This window comes from Simochromis diagramma, unplaced genomic scaffold (assembly GCF_900408965.1).
Source record: "Simochromis diagramma unplaced genomic scaffold, fSimDia1.1 OVJJ01000746.1, whole genome shotgun sequence".
Classification (NCBI taxonomy): domain Eukaryota; kingdom Metazoa; phylum Chordata; class Actinopteri; order Cichliformes; family Cichlidae; genus Simochromis; species Simochromis diagramma.
Window position 1 is genome coordinate 2295007 of NW_024386757.1, and position 26996 is coordinate 2322002.

Genomic DNA, 26996 nt, shown 5'->3' on the forward strand with positions numbered 1-26996 from the left:
ATATCAGAGTCATATAAGTGTGGAATTATGTTCACAGGTAAAAACCACTAATAAGAGTAAACTATAGCACATAGCTATAGCAAAGTAAAGCTGTACCATCAAACACAGTGATAGAGAACATAGACAACGCAAGACAACGCAAGACAAACAGAAAAATTAATGGAATAACTCACTGCAAACAAGGCCAGTATTTAACTGGTAGAAAAAGCAAGTTCAAACAGATATGTTTTAAGCCGTGATTTAAAAGATTGAATAGAATCAGACGCCCGGATGCCAATCGGAAGATTGTTCCACAGCTCAGGTGCAGCTAGAGCAAACGCTCGATCACCTCTAGACTTCAAACGAGATCTGGGCTGAACCAACAATAACTGTGAGGATGATCTTAAAGCCCTCGCAGGAGCATATGAGTTTAAGAGTTCCTTAAGATAGCTTGGTCCTGTGTTATTAGTAATTTTAAAAGTAAGCAACAGAATTTTAAATTGAATACGAAATTTCACAGGCAACCAGTGCAGATCAGCAAGGACGGGAGTGATGTGAGCAAACTTCTTAGTTTTAGTTAAAATGCGTGCAGCGGCATTCTGGACTGTCTGTAATCTATGTAGAAGGGTAGAGTGGAGACCAAAATAAAGTGAATTACAATAATCTAGCCTTGACGTTACAAAGGCATGGATGAGCTTTTCCAGATCATTGTGCGGGATATAGTGTTTGGCCTTAGAAATAAGGCGAAGTTGGTAAAAGCTGGATCTGACGACAGCAGACACTTGTTTATCAAGTTTAAATGAGCTGTCAAGTAGCACACCCAGATTTCTAACAGTGTCAGAGAAGGAGCTAGTGAGAAAACCAAAGGCATCATGAAGTTTGGCACGGAGAGCGTCACTACCAAAGATCATAATTTCAGTTTTCTTATCATTAAGGATAAGAGTATTTGCCAGAAGCCATTGCTTGACCTCACACATGCACTCTCGAAAGCTACTCAAGGACAGAGCTAGATCATCATTTAACTCAAAATAAATCTGGATGTCGTCGGCATAATAATGAAAAGCAATGTGGTATTTCTCAAAGATAGCACTTAAAGGAAGCATATATAATGAGAACAGGGTAGGGCCTAACACAGATCCCTGAGGGACACCACAGCAAACAGGTACAGCGGAAGAAGACGAGGTGGCCAAGTGAACCGAAGAGAGCCGATTGGAGAGGTAAGATTTAAACCAATCCAAGGCAGCGCCCTTGATGCCTACAGTGTGCTCTAGTCTCTCCAATAATATGTTATGGTCAACCATGTCAAATGCCGATGAAAGATCCAATAGCACTAGGACAGAGGGGCGTCCATTGTCAGCCATTAATAAAAGGTCATTAAAAACTCGGAGCAGCGCTGATTCAGTGCTGTGATGTTGTTTGAAGGCCGATTGAAATTTATCATTAATGTTATTCTCATCCAGGTAGGTCTGAAGTTGAAGCAGAACTACCTTCTCAAGAATTTTGGCCACGAAGGGAAGCTTAGAAATCGGCCTATAGTTGGCATAATCATTTTGATTGAGATTACTTTTTTTAAGAACAGGTTGGATTATAGCATGTTTAAAAGCTGATGGTACATAACCGGAAAGCAAGGAAGAGTTCAATATGGACAATAGACAAGGTCCAATTGCACTAAAACAGTCCTTGACTATACGGGATGGAAGAACATCATGTACAAGATTAGTATTGTTCAGTTTCTCAATTAGATGCTTCAGAGTAGGGAGAGAAACAGGTTCAAATTGACAAAAAGTAGTAGAGCACTCAGGAATGGACATACGATCTGTCACCAAAGGAAGAGTAGATTTAAGAAATACGACTTTGTCTAAAAAATAACTTGAAAATTTTTCACAAAGACCCGGGGAGCACGGCAGAGGCATAGAGGGGCAGGGGTTGACCACAGAGTTAAAAATTTTAAATAAAATTCGAGGATTGTTGCCATTGGTGGTGATAATTTTAGATAGGAAAGCTGCTTTTGCCGCTCTGGCAGCTGATTGAAACTTCAAGCGGCTAATACATAAAATGTCATATGATGACTGGAGATTATCTTTCCTCCACCTCCTCTCATCCCGCCGACACATACGTCGTAAAGCGCGAACAGAATCATTTAACCAACATTGTGAGTAGGTTCTGGGGCGTTTCATTTTGATAGGTGCTACAGTGTCAAGGATAGAGGAGCATGTAGTTAAAAAAGTATTGGCAAAATTCTCAAGCGTATGTGGGGTAAGACAATCTGACTTAGTAAATAGAGAGTTCACAAAAGAATTAGAGAAATTCAACACAGTATCAGCATTCACAGTACGTGTAGGGCAAAGAGGAGCCTCAAAGCGTGATCCGGTGTTACCTAAGTCAAGATCGAAGATAACCGGGGAATGGTCGGAAAGTCCAGTGTTTCGAATTTCCTTAATACATATATCCACATCGTATGAGAAAACCAAATCAAGGGTGTGGCCTTTAACATGGGTAGGCTCATTCACCCACTGAGTAAGATTAAAAGAGTCAGTCAGTGCAAGAAAATCATTAGCCAATTGATCATCCATACAACAGACATGAATGTTAGAATCACCAGAAATAATAACAGAACCATATTTAAAAAGAATGGATCCCAAAAAGTCAGCAAATTCAGAAATAAACATCTTGTGGTATTTAGGCGGTTCACACAAGCCATGGTGTGAAAATGGGTGTAGGTCACAATCAGTCAAGGTGTTGGGAGAAGCCATGAGCAGGATTTGAACCTGAGCCTCCTGGTCTTAAGGCTACTCATCTCACTGAGAAGCCTAGTCCCCTAATCATGTGATTTTTACAGAGATCAAATGGCCCAGGATGTAAGTGGGCGTTAAGGTGTCTGGGAAGGAATATCAAAACTGGATTATAAATGGACAGTTGGTGTCGTAAGCAATTGGTGGGATTCTCCACCAATTACTCTTAGAACTGAAGCAGCTTCTCGGATGAGAGGTGAAATGTCTTCAAGGAAACTTGAAGTCCAGACGCTTTTCTTTCCAAGCTCCTTAGACTATGTAAGGTAGTCCAAAACTAATAGGTTTGTGCAAAAGATCAATTTAAACAATTAGGTCTGACAATGATTTAGAATGAGGGCTAGTGTTTGTAACTGTGCTCATTGTATAACCCTGTTAACGATCCAGGCTAGGCTAAATGGCTGTATGAAGGAAAGGGAAACAGGGTTGGATTCCCAGTGGATTTCTAATTACAAGCAACACATTAGATTTGATGCTTTATAGTTTTCTATTATCAAAGTAGTGCAGCTTTAAAGCTCTGAACTGAAAAGTCCCCCATCATCAATAATGCTATAAGCGCTTCTGTGCGATCTGATGTGGCAGTCATCATCTACCCAGTGGATTGATCATTAAAGTCATGTAGCAATTCCACTCAATGCAGCTCACATCCTGCTGTCTGACTACAGGGCCTACACAACTCTCCATCTAATGGTACTCTCAAAGTCATCTTACTGACATGCATGCACTCAATTAATATGCCACAACTTCACATGAGTGCCTCTAACTGGAAATCAGATATTGGCCTTACTAATTTGAACAATTTACAGAGGAATGCTGCACACGACAGCTGCTTCCAGTTGTCACAGATGTATCGACCAGCATCTGTGCACGAAGGAAAAATAGCTCAATACAAAGAGTGGTATTGGGAGTTTTTGAAACACTTCACTGATTTGTCATGGCTAATTCTGGGTTGTTTTTTTAAGATTATTTTGGTGGCATTTCTGCTCTGCTGGACAGCGACAGCAGGGAGTGACAGAAGAGACAGCATAGAGAGAAAGGATGACATGCAACAAAGGTCACAAGGAGGAGACGCACCACGTACCTCAATGAGCTGTCAAGACACCCCATCCATGCTTATTTCCATACTTCAACTTGCAAACATTCTGCATTTCTTTTGCAACTTTTTTGATTTGCACTTGCTTTTTTTCTGTCAATTTCTCTCAGTCTCTAACCTGTAATATGTTTAGCCTGTTAGCTAACAAAGTGCAGAGGGGAACAAAGACGAGAACCTTTTGCTCTGTCTATAATAAGGGTAAAAATAACAAGTAATAGACTTTTGTTTAGCTTCCCAGGATATCCACATCAAAATGACAGAAAAGCATACAAAAATATCAATAGAATGAACAACCATAGATCCTCACTTATTGCTTATTAAGCTGAAATCAAAATTTAAGGTTGTGCTGGAAAAATGACTTGTGATAAAATTGTCTTTAAACAACCTAATACTGTATTACTAGTGCTACTACTGTACATAAATCATGTTTTGAGGTGCCTTAATATTTTTGATGCATTCTGTTAGTTTAGTTTGGGCTCATGTGAAAGGTGTCAGCTGTCAGCTGGTGTGGAAAAAGAAGGGCCCCTATGCGCTTCACTGTCAACTTGCGGTGTAAAGGCAGCAGACCAACAGTAACAGTATTTTGTATGTCAGGGTTGACATGCTGGGTCCAGTTTAAGTGAGAGATCTCACAAGAGGTTCTTTAAAAATAGTCAACTTTCATATAAACTGGTCACTTAAATAGCTCTTCCACATAAATCCTTCAGTCTATTTGAGAAAAATTACACTTGTGTAAAGATGAAGTTTCAGAACACACAAAAATGAGCACATTTCTTGATTAATCATGAGGATACTTGTTATCATGTGTTGTTTGTCTTATCAGTACAGTGTAATTCTTTGTGGTAAACATTTATGTGCACAGTATTGTTACAGTAACCAGAGATGTTGGACATACTGGAGGTATGTACAAAACAACACGAACTTTGAAATAAAGCATTGTATTTCCAGTAACATACATACATCCTAATAACAGTGGCATGGCACTCAGATTCAATCAGAGGACAGCCACTGTGTAACAAATATCTAAATCCGTTCTTTTCATTAGTCCTTCATTAGTGCCTAGGCTGACTAACACAACACATTACTACAACTGAACAAACAAACAAAAAAGAAAAAAAAGAAAAATTGAAGAAGAAATTTAGAACTAATCACTGTACCGGCACAATATGAGTATTCTATGTTTTCTTCCTCACTTTTTCTGTCTTAGCAAATAGCACATTATCAGTTACACCAGTCTTTTGTGTATTTAATGTGCTTTCTTTGTTATGAGGCTAGCTGTTGCAATATTTTGTTATTAAATAAAGCTCCTCCTCTATGATGGATTCATCCATGTGCACAATAATGATACAATAATCACTACTGCATTTTCAAATTAAGCAGCAAAACTAAAGAAAAGTATATTTGTAGTCATAGCTATGCATGAAAATTGCTGTAATACTATTAATGAAAATGGAGCTTTCAAAGTTTTGGTGTCTGGGGTCATGCGAAGAGGTACTAGTAGTTATAACAGTACAGGCAGCAAGTTAGCCAACAGAAACAGCTGAAGGTGCTGTCACCAGCCAGGATGACGTTGGGCTCACTGTGAGTTCACAGGGCGAATACAGCAGGCCAGGTGCATAAATTTGTTATAGTGATCAGGCTTTGACAGAGGATGATGGCGTGCTTGTGTAGTTGCACACAAGCATGAACGGCCATTGTAACACGGACTGTAAAAGTCAGTCAAAGAAAACAGTAAAGTCTACAAGCCTCTACCTAAGCATGACTTCAGCCTGTGGACTTTGGAGCAGCTCAAGTAAGGATGAGAAAAAATAATTCAAACAGGCAGAGAGTGTATTGGGAGATTTACTGGAAAACATCTGTGGTGTGTTAAGCAGCAAACTGTGGCAGTATTTACACAGCTAGATCAATAGAATTCAGCAGGGAGCATGTCTCTATGACCCATGTTAACAGATGGTGGAGTGCTGTCACAAGGTCACTGCCATTTGGTCAATATAGCTCATTCCTAGCCTGGATCAATCCAATAATTCGTCCTGGTTATGTGCATTTCTGATTAGCACATTTAGTACGCTTACTATGTGTTTCTGGTTAAAACTCTTGATGGGCCTCATGATGAATTACATAACTGCAAAGTGTGCTGAAGAAACGGTGCTAAAGGTTTTTTTGGAGCACTTCATCCAGACTTAGCCACCCACTAGATCCTTCATGAAATGTATTTTAGCTTCTGTTACATGAAAAGATTACCAGCATCAAAGCAGTCCCTGTAATTTTGAAGTGATGAGACAACCTTCTCAGCTTCTGATTATATCACAATCTGTATTAGGTTCAGACAGGAATGCATCATGAAATCTTAAGCAAATAGTTGAAAAAAATCTTTTAAATGGTATGTGAACAGTAAAACACAGCCTTGGTGAATTAAATTCATGCAGGGCTTTTGTTGCTGAGGCCACATTTGGTCTGACATAACCAGGGGTGCCTTCTAGAGGCAGACAGTACAGTTCTAAGGATATAAAAACTGCTTTAAGCTCTTAAGCAATATATAATTATTGTTTAGAATGATTACCCTCAAGAAAAAAAAGGTGATCTTTAGGTGAACCTATGAGGTAAAACAAATTGAATTTATAAGTTCCTGGTGCATGAAAAGCAATTATTCCACTACAGACAGTGTGAGAAACGTCAGTAAATATCTTAAGCTACTAAAGAAAGGTAGGTTTAATGAATAACACAGTGCAATGTTCTGCTGCAAAATCCTGGGTCATGGCTTTTATGTAACTGTTAAAGGACAGCAGGACAATATACTGCGCCACAACTCAAAAACTCTTTAGAAACTATTGAACAAGCATGAAGAGGAGCCTTAACTATTGACCTGTTTATCTCATAACTCATTAGGCCTCAAAGGAACCACTGGATGACATGGAGAAGCAGGATGAAGCTACCATTAGAGCACTACCACTCATGATTGAGATTGCTCTAATGAGATTCTAGTTAAAGTCTTCCTGTGAAGTTTCCTCCCACAGGCCAAGGAAGGTATGCTAGGCTAATTGGTGATTCTAAACTGGCCATAGATGTGAGACAAAGGAAGTGAATTATCTGTTGAGTGATCAGTCAGACCAGAGAAGCCAGTGCCAATATATTGGTGATGGATACCTGAGGACAACTATGTCAATGCCCGGCTAATTTACAGCCATTTTGTGCCTTCACAGAACATTGCATGGAGTTTTAGTATGCACTGTATTTCTAAAACCTTTTTGTTTTTCAATTTAATTTGGTGGCAAATCAAATAATCCCTTACCTGACTGACTTTTTAAATGAATGAAGGTCAATTTACTTGTCCATTGTTTATGGAACATTTAAACATGGATTCTTGATCTGCAAAAACTGTAAGAATGGTGATAACAATCTACCAAATTGCTGTGAAGCATACATATATACTTTGATGCAGTAGTTTTGGTTTAATTACTCTTTATCTTTAGATTTGTCAGATTACAAAGGTCTAGGAGTTAAATGTGTGAATATTTTGCAGCAAATAGAAGGGCAGACGTAATAATTGACTCTTAACACCAAAAAGATTTGTTGCAACCTGCACAGAAAGGTCTTAATAAAAATGATTACATTGTACTGGACAAATGAATCCAGACACCTCAGTGGCGGACGCTCACTCTTCTGCCAACAGAAAAACCTCAAAGGCAGGAGAAGGTCATGCTGATTATAGGTCATGTCATTTCCAAAAAACATGACACACTTGTCACAATATTCATCTCGCTGTGTGAAACTCCCGCCCACTCGCATCTTGAGCTATGGAGAAAGGCAGGCGTGAGCATGCAGCACATGGAATCGTTTTCATGGTCCAGAACCACGGAGACTTATTTTTTCCTCACACCTCTTATCATAAGCTCAGACAATATTGTCTAGTTACTCATGCTGAGAGATAGCGAGACGAGGAATGCGAGTGGCGAACGGCTTCTTTATGACACTATATTGAGATTGCACACCCACACATGTGGATACTCCTCCTGGTTAAAGAAAGGCAGCCCGATAAACAATGTATTTGCAGCTAGTGCTGTAATGACAGTCTGGGCCTGTGACGAGTCGCTGACAGAGAAACAGACCATTAAAATGCATTGAGGCGCAAATTCACGTCGCTTTCAGATAAATAGTGTTGAATAACAAGGAACAACATGGGTACCCTTGGTTGGTATTTCTCACTCAAGCTAATCGCTAACAGGAGAGCTGATGCTGATGGCGATGTGAGAAAAAACCCTGAGATGAGACATTAATTCATGTTCTCTGAGCTGCGGGGCAGTAATGTTTTGTCACTAAGTTACCATTTAAGATTTTTATTATAGATAAACACATCAGAGTGATGCAGTTCATAAAGAAGTATTAAGAATTTATGTTGCGGTATCAAGTGTTGAGTGGGCCACATGTCTGGATTTTAGCACCTCGTTAAAAGTCAAGCAGAACATGAATTATGCATGGGTGAAATATTGTTCCCCTGGCACGGCTGTGTTTTTTAGGGATATTGTTGGGTGCAGAGACAAATCAAAGAGTCACTTGAGCTGTTCCATTTAGGGGCAGTTTACAGGCCTATGGGTGAATTAGGATCACACACGAATAGCGTAGGGGAAGCGTAAAGAATTTGTCGTCAGCAGGGGTTAGCAACGACTGGCTGGAAAAGTCTGCAGTTTGCTGATAGGAAACATAGCACAGCTTGCAGTAAACTTCAACTGCTCCCAGTCTGATCTGAGATCTACTCACTCATAAATGTAAATTACATCTCTGGGAAACAGCTCGGATCTGGCACTTATCCCCACCACTCCCGAAAGGTTCAAGTTTAGAGGTTAAGCAGCAAACAGGGTCCTCTGGGTCACTTTGTAGCTAAGGGGAAAGGCATTCTAGCCTAAACAAGCTTCCAGTAGGGCTGACTTAGAAGAACTGACTGAATTTAATTTCACTTCTTAAACTCTGAAGATTTTTTGTGATGATTTAGTCAAAGAACTGGTGCCAACATAAGTCATATAATTTGTCTGTTTTTCCTCTTGTTCTGGCTGGAACAATGTAGGCTCTAAAAGTGTGTAGATGCCATTCTTTAAGTCTTGTGTCATGGATTACAGATTAAGAATTACATTTTTCATTATGCTGTTGGGCGACTGAATTTTCAGTCCATGACTTTATTGTGGTATTAAGGTCATAGTAACTTTATATCCCTGTTATGTATATAAGTATGTCTTGTCATTCCAGTATTATCATGGAAAAATGAATCTCTGTGAATAAATGGTAAACAAACTATACCAGACTAGTTCTATATTCCTTGAAGCCTATTAGAATATATTTTACCTTACAGATATCAATGTAACTTCAAGTAAACAACTTCAGAACTTAACCATCTAACCACTGTCTTTATACATTTTTTTTTAAATGCAATTAATATGTGCAGTATTCTTAGTCTCATATTTTCCTCTTCAGACACAGGTGGCACAATCAAAAGTATCAGTTTCATGTACCAGAATTAAATCCCCTTTTTGAAAAAATGAAATCTGTATAGCTTTTTAATAATGAAATACCCAGCGATATTTTTCTAAAGCAAGCAACCGTTTCTTTCAGACGTTTAACAGTTTTTACAGTGAATTTTTTCACAAGAGTCAATTTAGACAGTTTGTGAGGAAACCCTAACATACAGATAATATTAAATTATGAGTAAAACTATTATTGTGGGGTCTTTTACCTTAAAATATAAAACACCTTGATCCTACTGTTATATAATAGAAATATAAAATTTAACCGAATTGAATTAAACAGACTAGTAGTGATAAAGAACCTAAACTAAGTGATAACATTGAACATGCATTTGGGTACTAGAGCTTGCACCCTTTTCCCCCCATATACTGTAGACATTTGAACATTTGAACAAGAACTGTTCGCGACAGCATTTTTTACATTCAATTTAAAGTTTTATTTTTACCTCAGAAACATTAAAGTCAATAACTTGTTAAATCCATAGCTGGCTATAGGTATGACACTAGGTTAGACAGTAGCAGCACTGAACTGAGTTTGAATAATCACTTATGAATCAATCTTTTATTTTTAAGTAAAAGATGATGTTACATTGAGTACATGTATATAAAGTATAAACCAAATCTTGAGGCAGATGATAAGGAATTTTCTGGATTTCAATAGTGCTGATACTTTAAATTAAAACACACACACACACACTCTCACACACACACACTCACACACACACACATTATAGGTCTAAAGAGTGAATCATTCCAAATACATTTTAAGGCCTGCTATAAGATATGTGTTTGATTGACAGTTTTATTAATTGTGTTTTATTTCTATTTAGGTTCAAAAGTTTAAAAGAAATAAACTCAGTGACCTAAAATAGAAGTCATGTTTTCAAGAAAAAAAGGGTTCATAAATATTCAGTGAATTGCAGTATCAAGTTAGTGAATTGCTTGACCCTCACCTCAATTGCTTTTTTTCACTTTCATTCTGCTGATGGATACCGATGGAAAAAGACATTCCTGGCTGCCTGGGTGGCACATGTGTTTGGTCATGTGCTGAAATACCAGAAAAGCACAGAGCAAAACCCTGCTTTGCATTGCAAAACAAAAACACTACTTGTCAGTTCAGATGTGGGGTGGAAAGGTTGAGCTGGGGAGGGGGTTTTCTGCCAGTTGTCAGCACCCACGGCTGTGGAGTACCCATCTCGACAAATCGCCTCTGTCAGCTGAGGGATGGAACATGAGGCTCTGTTGTGGTTCTGAAGTACAGATCAATGTCAGGCGTGAACTACTAGCTTGGCACTTTGAAGGCAGGGATGGTCATGTTTGGTTGCTGGTAGTGGAGTCAGAATGATGTTGACTTCTTTTCCCCATTTGTCCCCTAACAGACCTCGGTGGCCAACGCTGGTGAAAGTTTGGGGTGGAGTCTCTCTTTGTGTGTGTGTGCTTGCGAATGAGGGGGTCTAATTTCAGCTGCTTAGGCCTTGTTGTGCCTCGGAGTGCGTGATTTTAGGGTCATAAGCTCATGTCTTAGGAGGCCCCAGCTGCCTGCCTGCAGGCTACGATCATCTCACCAACAAGCACACACATCTCACACCTACACATCTCACACCTACACATCTCCGCACTTTAACTAAGCAGCAGGGTCAAAGTTAACCCTAACGCTGAAAAGCAGGATATAAATAAAAAGGTCTTCTTCTTCCACCACATTCATGTTCATTCTGTATTATCTGGGTTTGATATCCATACAACCATGTCATTGATTTACTGTTGTACGCAAGCCAACTTCCATGTAGCTCAGATTTCAGATGCTTTCACCAGCACCCAAATGCCCCATGACTCAGCACACCATGCCTTAAATAGGCAGCAAACAGGTTACAGATGAACTCTGGTATACTTTAAACAGCATGCCAGAAATAATTTAGACTTCTTCACTTTTTATACACTTCAGTGTGTTTAATTTTTACCTACATTTACAAAACCTACATTTAAACATCCAATATCCTTAGATGTACCTCTACAAGCTTTAGACACCTGGTTCCTTTTTGTTTGTGGTTCATTTCTGTTTGGAGAATTGTTTCTTGTTTTAATTAATATTTAGTAATATTCTATTTGTAGAATTTTTTTTTTTTTTTTTTTTTGCTTTATTTTAGTTCCTTGTTATTTAGAAGTTCAGAAGTCTTGTTTATTTATTGGATGATTTTCATGGTTGCCTTATTAAGCTTTATTTTATATTTTTGTTACGTCTTCAGTTCTAGTACTGATGCCTTTGAAGGCTATCTAACTTCCTTTCAGTCTCACCTCTCTGTTTTTCTTCTGTCTTGTAGTGTTTCCCCTGTCCCCCATTACCCTGTTTAACCATGTTTTATTTCCTGTTTTATTTTGGTAGCTGTTGTTTTCTGTTTATTGTGTTGAGCTTTAACCCTTAGTGATCCCTTATGTGTCAAGTGTATCAGAAACGGATGAGACCCATTTTATCTAAACACTATACCCAAACCCCAAAACATGCTGCGCCAAAAAACTGGTCCACCCCAAGGATCAGGATAGAGTAATATCAGAGTAATATAGTGTATAGGGATGGGTACCGGTGTCCGGTGCCATGATGGCACCGGTTCTGACATAAACGGTAGTAACCAGACCGAAAAGCAGTGCACATTTCGGTGCTTTATTTCGGTGCTTTTTTTTCCTGAGCTGTGATACACTTCTAGCCAATCATTTTACGTTTCCGAGGTTAGTAGGCGGGTCCAGGTACGTACGTTCTTTTAGAGCAGAGCTACAGATTAAAAATGCCCAAGGTGAAGCGGTCAAAAGTCTGGCTGTACTTCACAGCAAAATATGCAAACTCAGCAGCCTGCAACAAGTGCTTTAAGCTGATACTGTGATACTGTCAAAGGAGGTAACACCTCGAATCCGATGAAACACCTGGCGACGCATAGCGTTTTTTTTTAAAAGCCGAGAAATGCGCCGTATTTGATAGCTTGCTGCGAGACCTCACACCGAGCACATCTACTGCGGATGTGGTGCCTGTTATCGGACCTGGATTTAGCAACATCCCCAAAAACCCGAAGAGGAGAGTCCTGGCCCCTAGCCCTGCCAGTGTAGCAGAAATGATGACAGATGATGATGGCAGCAGCAGCCGTTCTTCTCTGTGTGAGTAGCTTAATGTTGTTCGTGTGTAATTTACGTTGAGTAGGCTAACCACGTTATTAAATTAATGCATGTAAGGTGAACTAGCAAACATCATCATAGCTACATGCGGCTGTCTTCTTGTTTGATGGCAGATACTCCCTTCACCCTGGCCAAAAAGGCTAAAATGACCAAAGAAAAAGTGGAAAACAGCTGAACATGAGAGGTTTTTGGACAAAGTTTGTGTTTTTTTCCATTGTTTAAGCACTGCTTCCAGCCAAGAGTGATACCATATATGCCCCATAGCTGCAGAAAAGGCTAAGAGTGTTATCTTTTTACAAAAAACCAGCTGAACATGAGAGGATTTTGGACCAATTTTGTGTTCTCCATTCTTTAAGCACCGGTTTGAGCACCGTTTGAGCACTGGCACCGTTTCAAAAGTACCGATTTGGCACCGGTATCGGATAAAACCTAAACGATACCCATCCCAAATAGTGTACGCTGTTAAGTGCCAGGAGGATTGCCATGATTTATACATAAGGGAAACCAAACAACCTCTGGCTAAGCAGCTAGCACAACACAGAAGAGCTAACTCGTCTGGCCAGGACTCTGCAGTCTCTTTACACCTACAGGCCAGTGGACACTCTTTCAACAATGAGGATGTACACATCCTGGACAGGGAGGAACGCTGGTTTGACCGGAGAGTCAAGGAGGCCATTTACTTGAAAAGGGAAAGACCATCTCTGAATCGAGAAGGGGGCCTAAGGGTACATCTTTCACCATCTTACAATGCTGTGATTGCAGCCATTCCCCAATTCTGTGAATGTACTCATGGCCATTGATCAGTGGTTGTTGGTCAATGGTCATGACAATTTGCATATCAATGATCATAAACTGACCTCACAGCCCATTGTTCATTCAGTGGTGCTAGCTTCAGTCATTGTGCAAATGTACTGTTTATAAGGTTGGGGAAAGCTGCAGTCAGCTGAGACTGGAGATGTCCCTTAGATGAGAGACAAAATGTTTCTCCCACTGAAAACGCTACATCCAGATGAACAGAATCAACTTTCTGTGATAGGAATAAGATTGTTCCCAGAATTTTGGAAATGCTCAAAATGTTGTCATATGCCTTTTCTGGCTTCTGTCTAGATCACACAATGTCAGAAAAGTACTTAGGGATAGAAAGAAGTGCTTGTCTGAATGTGGCAAGCTGTACAAAACAGTACAGTACAGCACCAGTCATGTCTTTCTGTTCATCTTCTATCTGTCATTGTATAAAGCAACATGGTAAAAAAACAGCTGTTCACAAACACCAAACAAATGAATAAATAAAAATAATAAAAACTTCCATTTATTGGTTTTCCTCTTCGCAAGCTACATGTTTATTGCATAAGACAACATAATCAACTATAGGCACTGTTAGCATCACTGTTTGATCATCAGTTATTTACACATATGCATGACACCAAAGTGCCACTGCACCAACAACAGGAAAATGTTTTTAAAAACAACAACATAACGTACATAAATTATATAATATTCACCAGGTAGACATAAAACTGTCATAATATCACAGATCATCTACTAGAAATCATATTTATTATTTGTAAGGATTTAAGTGTTGTAAAAATATTTCCCACAAGCTCCAAACATTCATTTTTTTATTCTCTGAAATAGCTAAATGGTACGCTTCAACACTTTTAGATCTAAAAACTTAAGTTGCTCCATCTGTTAGTCATTCTTCTGCTTAGGATGCATGAAAACCCAGGGCAAGGCATAGTGATCACAATGTTTCTGCACCTGCAATCTCCCTGACAAAGGAGACTGCCAAGACAATCACTGAGAAAATGAAAATATTGTATAAGACTCTGTAGGTAGGTGTCCTTTTATTCAGTTGCTGCCTGCAGGCTATTTCTTTATACGGTCATGAACATTTGTTCATCTTGGCTAAACGCTCACTTATATATACTTTTTCGCATTCATATCAATATGATTGGATGAACAGCTCCAGAGAGAGAAGAAGAATGAGGTACAGCTCAAGATATGAGGACACTGTAAGAATCATCACTTTGACATCACGGCTGTTGAAATTGTTTCCCTTTCGGTCTTGCTCAGTTTAAAATGTCTCGCTTGCTCAGTCTGTTAAAGCAATGTCATTGTGCCACTCTGGTTACTTTTGAACTGGAACCAGGTAAGGTAGCGCAATAAATTTTTTTGCATATGAAACCGGAGGAGTTGTACTTACATGTTATGCCATTAGCTTGTCACGCTTTCCTTCCACATGTAGCTTTGCTAAAATTACATAAAAAGTGCTTGCAGCAACAAAAACACAATATTCCAGAAACGCGCCGATCCGATCAGCTGTTCACAACACTTTCTAGGTGGCGCGATCTATTGTATGTCCACCATTACCTGCCCGGAACCGGAAGTGACGTCATTTTCACGGAAAATGGCGTTTTTTACGTTCAGGGCGTTATAAGCCTATACCGGTGTTTTTAAAAGTCATATTTGGCTTTATGCTTTTCTGTATAGTTTCTGGGATGCTTAGAACTCAAATTGCACTGCTGGAAATAGTTTATTTTGATGCACATGCTGGGGTTTTTTTTTGCAAATTTGCACTATAATATTTTCATTTTTCCTGCAGTATCTAAAAATTGGTGTATCTCAAAAATGAAACTATGAAGACACTCAAAATAAATTTCCTGTTAGAAAATATTTTGTGCAACTTTTTTTGTATTTACAGTTTCAGGAATAAACCTCTTAAATTTCTCTAACTAGAAACAAAAACAAAAAAGATTTTCAATTTTTTTATAGTTTATTACACTTTTTTGCAATTTATGTAATAACTATAGACTAAATGCATATATATTATTAAAATTTGGGCTATAACGGTTGCATTGATGTATAGCTGTCAGGAGTAGTGTCGTGGATGAGAGAAGGAGGACCCAAACGCTGGACTCACAGGCAGGTAGGTGAAGGTGGATGTTTATTGCCGATGGAGTGAACAAACAGTACAGAGGTAGGAAATGGCTGGCTGGCTGACTGAATGAATGAATGAACAAAGGACTGACTGACTGGCTGGCTGACTAACTGAACATACAGACGACATTAACATCAATGACACGACAAGGGCTGAAGGGAAGAGAGGGCTTAAATACATGGACTGATGAGGATGATAATGAGAGACCGGTGAGTACACAGCTGAACATAATGAACTAATGATAAATGGGAAGAGGACTGCACACAGACCAAGGCTAACACAATAAAACAGGAAGTGGAACAGGCAGTAGATGAACAGTGAACGTGAACTGAAAATACTGGGTCAACCCTGACAATAGCAACTTGAAATGCTCCCAAAAATGGCACTACAGCATGTAAAAATATAAAGATAAGCTCTGGCGGACTTGGTTCTATGGTAGGTCTTAAAGAGTTAACATTCTCCACAAGGACATTCAGATAACATTGCTGAAATGAACCACATCATGCAACATTTCTGTAAATTAGTCATCACTGTTCAGAGGTGCCAAACGTATAGACATTCTTTATTTAAGTAAAAGTACAGACAGATACCTGTGTTTAAAAATAGTCCAGTAAAATATAATATAATATAATATAATATAATTATTTCCATGATGGAAATTGGAGTTGATGGAGTTTATCAAAAGGTGAGAGTATGTTTTGCATACAGCATTAGAATAATCATTTTATTGTCATTATGTGTTCACACAATGAAATGTTCTTTAATGGAGTGACTTGAAATACAAGAACTATCCAGGTGAAGTCGCCTGAGCCAGTCAGATAGTGAATGAAAATAATATTAACCTGTCAGTACTTTCTCTTCTAAAAACATGGATTAAATGATTGTAGAAGGCACATGAGAAAAAATCTAGTGTGAGAATGCACTGCCTCCTCTTTTTGTTTGCATCTAATGACAGCTGTTGTTTTTCCAGCATGCAGTTCATGCCATTTAGCATCCAGAATTAAACAGTCACAGATTTCAAATACATTTTTTAATCCTATTGTACAGTTTACCTTTTTAATATGATCATTTAGAATAGAATATTCCCATTGGACTAATATTGTCATTTATGAATCACATACCTTGTCATTGCATTGTCACAGAAAGGCCTTGAAAGCACTATGGCTTCTTTGCAAAGAATGATCTAAATACCTCTTAAAAAGGTTTTATGAGTGCGCAATAGACCTATCACTGTAGAGAAATATACAGGCAATACCTATTGAAGAAAAGCAATTTCTCTGTGGCTGGTTTCGGGTGCACTCAAAACTCTTCAAAACTGTTTCTATATGGTTTAATATTGCAATTCTTTTAACTGATTTATTACACATAACTATTTTTCATTTCTTTTGCTCTGCATATGCAAAGCTCTTCAAATTATCATCACGAACTGTGTCCTATTAACATGCTTGCCTTTCCTAGTAGTTGCTGAATAGTTGCATTAATTACTTGTTAATCTGCTTAACTGTAGGTAATAAAGGTACTACAGTGCAGTGGTTTCAATCATATGTATTTAATAGACTCTAATTTGTTCATATAAATGGCGAGTCTTTTTCTGACCAATTCTATTTTGTTACACCCCGGCCTAGGCAACCGGCGTGCAACGCAGGAAAATAAAAATAAGGAAAAAACACACGAAAAAACACCCCACTAAGGCTCTCCACCAAAATCCCCAAAACGGAAGTGTCTCAAACGAAAGTATTGACAAAACCCATTTACAGCTATTTACAACAAACTATTTACCGTAATTGTCGGGCTATAAGCCGCTACTTTTTGCACAAGCTTTGAACCCTGCGGCTTTTAGTCAGGTGCGGCTTTTCTATGGATTGTCCATGATTTTTGTGATATCGTAAGACGATTTGTTTTGTTTGTTCCGCTGTTGTACGGCACTACGTTGCCTGGCGGAAGGATCGGGGTTCAAGAGTGGTATGTTAGTCACATGTCCGTCCGCCAGGCAACGTAGTGCCGTACGAAGTAGCGCGAAAAACAAACTTCAAAGTAGCGCTACGCGTTCAGCGGGAGGCGTGGATGATGAGCGGCGATAAACTTGCGAAAAGCAAGTTATGGCTCAACTCCACCGGTGGATTCTGACAGTGTGGAAAAGTGTGAAAACATCCACGATCACCAACGGATTTTGAAGGGCTGGACTGCTGCATGATGGAGAGGAGGACACCGCCACGGCCCTTCAGAGGGTGTTCAACTCTGACACTGACAACGAGGATTTCTTTGGTTTTGAAAGTGACAACGAAGGAGAGAAGCGGAGAGTGGATGACGAAGCCATCCTGAGCCTGTTTGTATCCGACACTGGAGAAGAGGACTTTGGTGGTTTTAGTGCGCAGGAAGATGGTGGTGAATGACTGACTTTTCTTCTTGTTAAAGCCGTGTCACTGCACCTGAGCCTAAAAGGTAGTCCGAATCTATTTTTCTGGTGTGCTATAGGTTACTGTTATGTACTACATGTGCAAATATGTACCCATAACTTGTTTTTCAAAATATTAATAAAAGGGGTGTGTCTCCAAACAGCCATCTCTTTCCTGACAATTCCCTTTGTGCATATTCTCTTACATATGATAAGTCAACATTGAAACACCTGCGGCTTTTGGTCAGGTGCGGCTAATGTATGTACAAAACAGGATTTTCCCCTGATTTTAGCTTGTGCGGCTAATATTCAGGTGCGCTTTGTAGTCCGGGAAATACGGTATTTACAACACGGGGGGAGATCGCGACCATGACATACCGAAACACAAGGCTTAAATACATAGAAGGAGCAATTATGGAATGGACCACAGGAGGGAAACACAGCTGGGAAATTTAGTCCTGACGAGACAAGGAAAAGTAAACTGAACACACTAAGATAACACAGACTTTCAAAGTAAAACAGGAAATACATGACAGTCACGCAAAAAACAAAACACTGACAACACCGAAACGTAACATTTCCCCCCACCCAAAAATCAAACATGTAACCCCAAGTGAAAAGTTTGGTCCAGACAGAGGAAGCCGATGAAGGCTGGAGCGGTCCCACGGACCCTCCAGCAGACGACGAAGGCTGGAGCGGTCCCTCGGACCCTCCAGCGAAGGCGGATGAAGGCTGACGAAGTTGATGAAGGCTGGAGCGGTCCCACTGACCCTCCAGCAGACGACGAAGGCTGGAGCGGTCCCTCGGACCCTCCAGCGAAGGAGGATGAAGGCCGGAGCGGTCCCACGGACCCTCCAGCGACGACAAAGGCTGGGGCGGTCCCACGGACCCTCCCCCCAGCGAAGGCGGATGAAGCTGATGGGAGGCTGGAGCGGTCCCACGAACCCTCCAGCAGACGACGAAGGCTGGGGCGGTCCCACGGACCCTCCCCCCAGCGAAGGCGGATGAAGCTGATGGAGGCTGGTGCGGTCCCCCGGACCCTCCAGCAGACAAACGAGCAGCTCACTAGCCGCAAACACGGACACGCAGCCCACCAGCTGCAAACACGGACACGCAGCCCACCAGCTGCAGAAGGCTGGAGCGGTCCCTCGGATCCTCCAGCTAAGACAAACGAAGGCTGGAGCGGTTCCCCGGACCCTCCAGCAAAGGCGGATGAAGGCTGGAGCGGTCCCTCGGACCCTCCAGCAGATGACGAAGGCTGGAGCGGTCCCACGGACCCCCCAGCGAAGGCGGATGAAGGCCGGAGCGGTTTTCGGACCCTCCAGCGAAGACAAACGAAGGCTGGAGCGGTTCCCCGGACCCTCCAGCAAAGGCGGATGAAGGCTGGAGCGGTCCCTCGGACCCTCCAGCAGACGACGAAGGCTGGGGCGGTCCCTCGGACCCCCCAGCGAAGGCGGATGAAGGCCGGAGCGGTCTTCGGACCCTCCAGCGAAGACAGACGGCTGAAGCGAAAGCAGACGAAGCTGATGAAGGCTGGAGCAGCCCCACCGACCCTCCAGCAGACGACTAGGGATGGGTATCGTTTAGGTTTTATCCGATACCGGTGCCAAATCGGTACTTTTGAAACGGTGCTGGTGCTTAAACGGTGCTCAAACCGGTGCTTAAAGAATGGAGAACACAAAATTGGTCCAAAAACCTCTCATGTTCAGCTGGTTTTTTGTAAAAAGATAACACTCTTAGCCTTTTCTGCAGCTATGGGGCATATATGGTATCATTCTTGGCTGGAAGCAGTGCTTAAACAATGGAAAAAACACAAACTTTGTCCAAAAACCTCTCATGTTTAGCTGTTTCCCTCTTTTTCTTTGGTCATTTTAGCCTTTTTGGCCAGGGTGAAGGGAGCATATCTGCCATCAAACAAGAAGACAGCTGCATGTAGCTATGATGATGTTTGCTAGTTCACCTTACATGCATTAATTTAATAACGTGGTTAGCCTACTCAACGTAAATTGCACCCGAACAACATTAAGCTACTCACGCAGAGAAGAACGGCTGCTGCTGCCGTCATCATCCGTCATCACTACATCACTACACTGGTGTTTTTGGGGGATGTTGCTAACTCCGGGTCCGATAACAGGCAACCCACCCGCAGTAGATGTGCTCGGTGTGAGGTCTCGCAGCAAGCTATCAAATACGGCGCATTTCTCGGCTTTTTAAAAAAACGCTATGCGTCGCCAGGTGTTTCATTGGATTTGAGGTGTTAACTCCTTTGACAGTATCACAGTATCAGCTTAAAGCACTTGTTGCAGGCTGCTGAGTTTGCATATTTTCCTGTGAAGTACAGCCAGACTTTTGACCGCTTCGCCTTGGGCATTTTTTAATCTGTAGCTCTGCTCTAAAAGAACGTACGTACCTGGACCCGCCTACTAACCTCGGAAACGTAAAATGATTGGCTAGAAGTGTATCACAGCTCAGGAAAAAAAAGCACCGAAATAAAGCACCGAAATGTGCACTGCTTTTCGGTCTGGTTACTACCGTTTATGTCAGAACCGGTGCCATCATGGCACCGGACACCGGTACCCATCCCTACAGACGACGAAGGCTGGAGCGGTCCCTCGGACCCTCCAGCAAAGGCATTCCCGGACGAGCCCCCATATGTTACACCCCGGCCTAGGCAACCGGCGTGCAACGCAGGAAAATAAAAATAAGGAAAAAACACACGAAAAAACCCCCCACTAAGGCTCTCCACCAAAATCCCCAAAACGGAAGTGTCTCAAACGAAAGTATTGACAAAACCCATTTACAGCTATTTACAACAAACTATTTATTTACAACACGGGGGGAGATCGCGACCATGACATACCGAAACACAAGGCTTAAATACATAGAAGGAGCAATTATGGAATGGACCACAGGAGGGAAACACAGCTGGGGCAAATTAGACCTGACGAGACAAGGAAACGTAAACTGAACACACTAAGATAACACAGACTTTCAAAGTAAAGCAGGAAATACATGACAGTCACGCAAAAAACAAAACACTGACAACACCGAAACGTAACAATTTACATTGCACATGCGTTCCACCCTGAGCCTGTTGCTGGCAAAGTTTGCTTCCTGTTAAAAGGGATTTTTTTCCTTGTCACTGTCACCAAGTGCTTGCTCATAGGGGGTCATCTGATTGGTAGGGTTTTCTCTGTATTATCATAGGATGTTTAGCTTACAATGTTGTTGTGATTTGTTGCTATCTAAATAAAAACTGAAGTGAATTTTGCACAGGGAGTGACGCAGGTCCTGCACTAACAGAATCGATCATTGCTGTTTGCATCCAGCCAACATATAGTTTAGATTTCTCTATCAGCTGAAACAGAGGCCATCCAAATGGCTATAGCTGTGGTTGTTGATTGTGTGGCACCCTGAGTATTTTGAGCATCAAGAACAAATCTGAGATGTGTTCCTTATGTGTTCGTGTGTACCCCCCCCCAATCATCTTTTTTGCTATTTGTTCTGGCACTAGTTTGCATCATAACAGAGCGATGTTAGGGTGATATTTAGTTTCGCCAGTAGGTGGCAGTGGCAGCTCAGACACACGGGTGACTGGCAAAATAATCCCTCATAAAAGTATCGCAGGCAAGTTATTGCAATGGAAGCCGTCAGTAACACTGAACTGTTTTGCTGTGTTTCAGGTGAGAGCAATATATAAGCGCTACATACATTTATGTAAAGTTGATACTTATTTAACATGTTTGAGTGTAATTCTTGTTTTATATGGTGTTTAATGTGAGTGAATAAGAGAGTTGTTTCACGTTATCCGTAAATAACGCTAGTAACGTTTGTGCGCTAGCTAAGTCATGTTAGCTTCCTGCATTAATCTCTGTAACTGTGTTGTTCCATCAGTAATGTGAAAGAAAACTGTTAGCTGATTTTAGTTAAAGTTATAGGAAATAGACCAGCCAGTACATGTTATGTTGTCTATTGTTTACTGGTCATTTTCTCTGTGTGCTAAGGGCTGATTACATTACACGTAATGCTTCACAAAAGTATCACAGGCCAGTTATTGCAATCAAAGCCGTCAGTAACACTGAACTGTTTTGCTGTGTTTCAGCGCAATAAACCTTCATGTGCACCTGGATGAACCTTGTCTTCTCTCAGTGTGTAACAATTGCAGATAATACATGAATTGTTTCTGTCATCTGCACACTTACTGGACATGCAGCTGAACACCTTCTGTAGTAATTGTTTAAGCTTTGCCCATACAAGGATAGATAGCTTACCTTAATACCTATATTCATCTCACAATTAAACTCTTTATTGTATCATATTGGGGTTTGTCATAGACCATAAATGCATCTACTAAAACTCTTGGACAGAGTTCGAATCTTAGTAACCTCAATCTCAAGGTCAAAGGTCAGATGTCAAGTTTTCTGAAAATCTTTTGAATGCTGTTTCACTGGCTGCTGTAAAACAATAGTTTCCAATTTTATGGGAAAAATGAAGTATTCTTATCTTGTGCTTTGGACAACTTGTCATGCTTACCTATGCTGGACATTAGAACATTTCTAAGAGCTATGCAATATTTTTATTTTTATTTTGGATTGCTTTCATTAAAGAAAGATGCTCTGATTGGCTAATTCAAAAGGAGAACCCCTTAAACAAGACACTACTGCTACAGATTGTCAGGTGACAATTTAATGTCCTGAACCCCGTCTGTGTCAAATTACAGAACCATATGATATCACTAAATATGCAAATTTAACAGCTGTCATTTTTTTTCTTTTTTTTGTAGGGAAATTAAAAACTGGCCTCATGTAACTCAGTTGTGTGATTCATTAATGCAAATATGATCTTCCAGTGGAAAGACCTCTACATGGAAACCTACTGAAAATGTGCTTTTCCCAAAAATGACTACATAGCAGCCCGTTCTCACTCCCGAGGCGTAACATGTCGACGTCTTGTCACGTCCCGCGGCGTTCCTGAGGAACGCGAAAGGAGACTTTCGGCGTTCTTATGGTACGTGGCGGGTTATGGCTGGAATCCAGTGCAATGACTCTCCCACGGTACTAGACGTTCCAGCCCTGTATTCCAGCTCTAAACCTAACCTTATCCCTAGCCCTGACCATAACCTTATTCCTGAGCTTAACCAGGACTTTAATGATGTGAAATAGCGTGTTTCTAAGCGATTTGAAGAAAAAGAGCAAACATGTGTGTGATTCAGTGCAGACGGTTCTCATATTTCCTCTTTTTTCCGAGGTCGTCATTTAGGAACGTGGTGGGTAGCCGAAAGCGTAATATGGTGACGATTTGTCACCTAGCGTAAAATGTTACGCTTTGGGAGTGAGAACGTGTTGTACATAGAGACACCAACCCACACACTCAGAATACAGGGTGGGCCATTTATATGGATACAGCGTAATAACATGGGAATGGTTGGTGATATTAATTATTAATATTGTTTGTGGCACATTAGTATATGTGAGGGGGCAAACTCCTCAAGATGGGTGGTGACCATGGTGGCCATCTAGAAGTCGGCCATCTTGGATACAACTTTTGTTTTTTCAATAGGAAGAGGGTCATGTGACACATCAAACTTATTGGTAATGTCACAAGACAAACAATGGTGTGCTTGGTTTCAACGCAACTTTATTCTTTCATGAGTTATTTACAAGTTTCTGACAACTTATAAAATGTGTTCAATGTGCTGCCCATTGTGTTGGATTGTCAATGCAACCCTCTTCTCCCACTCTTCACACACTGATAGCAACACCGCAGGAGAAATGCCAGCACAGGCATCCAGTATCCGTAGTTTCAGCTGCTGCACATCTCGTATCTTCACACCATAGACCAGCGGTCCCCAACCTTTTTTGCGCCACGGACCAGTTTATGCCTGACAATATTTTCACGGACCGACCTTTAAGGTGTCACGGATAAATACAACAAAATAAAACTAGCACCGGTACAGAAAAAAATAAGATTTATTCATAACACACGTGTAAAGACCCAGGAAAACCGAGTTAACGATAAAAACGATAACAAAATAACGCTAAAAAACAATAAAAACCCTGAAAACCATACATTTCACACCCGAGCCTCAACTGTACCAAACGACTCGGGGGTTGGGGACCGCTGCCATAGACAATTGCCTTCAGATGACCTAAAGATAAAAGTCTCGTAGGGTGTCTTGTATTGAAATCTGCTGCAATGACCCGGTTACTGCGTTCACCAGATATCAACACAATTTCGATCCACTCCTCACGTGTTAACCTCTTCGACATGTCAATGGCTGTGAACAAAGAGAAACTTGTAAATAACTCATGAAAGAATAAAGTTACGTTGAAACCAAGCACACCATTGTTTTTCTTGTGACATTACCAATAAGTTTGATGTGTCACATGGCCCTCTTCCTATTGAAGAAACAAAAGTTGTATCCAAGATGGCCGACTTCTAAATGGCCACCATGGTCACCACCCATCTTGAGGAGTTTGCCCCCTCACATATACTAATGTGCCACAAACAGGACTTTAATATCACCAACCATTCCCATGTTATTACGCTGTATCCATATAAATGGCCCACCCTGTACATTCAAAAAGGATATGGCTTCATATCGAAATAGTGTTAGCTATGGCAAATTAACCATATTACTGAAGAGTAGAGTTACCTGTGAGAATTTCACAGCTCTGTTTTGTAATAAAAATGCTTTGATAAAGGCTAAAACCAGGCCTGCAGATACAGTGGAGAAAATATTTGTTCTCATGTTGAATTTCTAACTTTGCTCACTTACAAAGAAATTGAGCACTCTCTAATTTTATGGTAGTTTAATTTTAATCCAAATCAAATAATTATATGCCCCACTGCATGTACCTATAATGGAGCAAAATTCAGAATGATAAACTTAACTGCATTACCAGAGGTCAGCAATCATAGCTGAATAGATCTCAGCTGTGATTTCACTGGGTTTATGTAAAATGTAATTTAACACAGTGAATAAACACATAAAAATTTGGGTTATTACAGTATATGTGTACTTATAATAACAGAGAAGAATTCTTTTTTATTGAATTACAAACTTGATTGCATTAGTAGGACATAAATGTCATTATACATAAAGATCTAAAGAAATTCTTGCAGTTACAGTGCAGTACATGTTATAATTACAGAAATCTCCAGTTTCAGCCATACAGGTTTAATGAAACTGTAAAATACACAGTATATAAAACATTCACACTTTTTTTAAAAGGTTCAAGATTCATTTCAGTCATCATCATAATAGAATATGATGTTATATTGAATTACATGACATGCAGAAGTCTAGAAAAAACACCAACAATTAAGGTGGTATTTTTTCTGCTAACATGCTAATCTGTGTTTTAAGGTAATATCATATGCAGTGTTGTTTTGTCACAGCTTTTTAATTTTATCTTTGGTTGAAAATATAAAGTACATAAATAATGCCTATCCTGGATGGTAGCAGGAAGACATAGACTTGTTTTATAGTCACATCACAATAAATTAGAAGACGACATCAAAAAAGTACCAATAAAATCTCAAATAGTTGCAAACTGTAATTTTAAAGAACAAAACCCTTTTGCCAAAGATTTAACACAGATCCACATTCGGTGAAAAGTCTTATCTATAGTGCACCGAAACAACATGCTCAGAATGGGTGACCATTTGTTTCTTATTGACAGCTTCGCGACACACTTTCTGTGAAGCTGGATGACTTTGAGGAGCAAGCTGCTAGATATTACAAAAGTATTGTGCATTTTGTTTGTGGACTCTAACAGATTTTATAAAAAAGCGCGACAGAACAGTCTGCTGTCATTCCCAGGTATGTAGGGGGGAAGACGGGCAATAGGGTCACAGCAAAAGCCTTGGTAGAAGAGGGCCCAAGTAAAAATCAAAGTTACTATCAAACAGATATAAATATAGAAAAAGATTAGAAAATGTTTAGTGAATAAGACCTACTCCTCTTCTGGTGTCACACAGTTACACATCCTTATCATTCGAACAGCTTTTTGAAGTGCTGTCAATCATCCATCTGTTATCTTCATCATCAAGCCCCTTCAGCGGTTCTGCCTGAGTCCTGAGAGTCTAGAAGATCCTGAGGTATTCAAGTATACCTGCTGTTTAGCTTCCAGCTCAGTATGCACCGCAGACCTGAATCAGCGCCTTTCGGTTATACACAACACAACACAGTCATCCATCTTCCTTTCATTTCGTTTCACTTGACATAACTGCCAGATGAAAGCAGATAAAGAAAGCCACATTTTTAGTACTGGAAGAAACGTGCAAACTGGGAATTTTGCATATCTGTAAGATAAATTAAAAAATGAATATAAGCCTGAGTATAACATAATGTCCTTCTAATAGGCAATCGATGTAGACCAACTTTGTAGATCAACTTTTTTAAACTTTAATATTTTAAATGTTTTAAAAAGCTCTTTCTAAGGTTCTGCATACTTAAGAAATTATGTTAATACCCATCCTCTCTTCATACCTTCCTCCACATATGGTATTCTCGAAACTTCCATCCAGTGTTTCCTCATTTCTATCAGAAGTACCATGTCCTCTTCTTCAAGCCTTCTCACAGCCATCATCTTATCACAGACCTTCTTTTTGGAGTGAATTCAACCGTGCCTATAATTAAAAGAACACAGGACAGTTATATTATTTCTTAATATTACTAAAGTAAACTAATGTAAAGCATACCTTCAAGGGGCAGCTGCCATAGGAAAGCATCACTATCAGATATGCCATTTCCACCATAGCAGAGAAGACCATTTTGGTCTTTTTGCCTTATTCATGAATCTGACACCTCATAACACTATTTGTTGGTCTGTTAAGGAAAACTATACATACCACTAACACACAAAAATAGACTGAAAACAATCAAACAGGAGCAACATAGTACTGCAATAAAAACCATTAGACACACCATAAGCACCTGTTTTCTTGTGAAGGTCCTGAGCTTGCTGCTTGACACACAAATCAAGGTGTTTTATCATTGTCTGGAAATCTATAAGTGCGCCCTGACCTCTTTATCCTTTAAGAACAAATGTAAATTGTTAATGATGTGTTCAGCAAAGCAGATTAAACACAAACTTTATGCACACAAAATAAGCATCCACTCTGT

General features: G+C 40.2%; 1 long non-coding RNA gene across 1 annotated transcript; it reads right to left on the bottom strand.

Moving 5' to 3' along the window:
* Positions 1 to 15302: 15302 nt before the first annotated feature.
* LOC120730072 lies at positions 15303 to 17243 on the bottom strand. The gene is made up of 3 exons (XR_005695048.1): positions 17068 to 17243; positions 16052 to 16061; positions 15303 to 15314 (listed from the first exon to the last, which is right to left on the bottom strand). It is a non-coding gene; the product is annotated as an uncharacterized LOC120730072 (long non-coding RNA).
* Positions 17244 to 26996: the final 9753 nt, after the last annotated feature.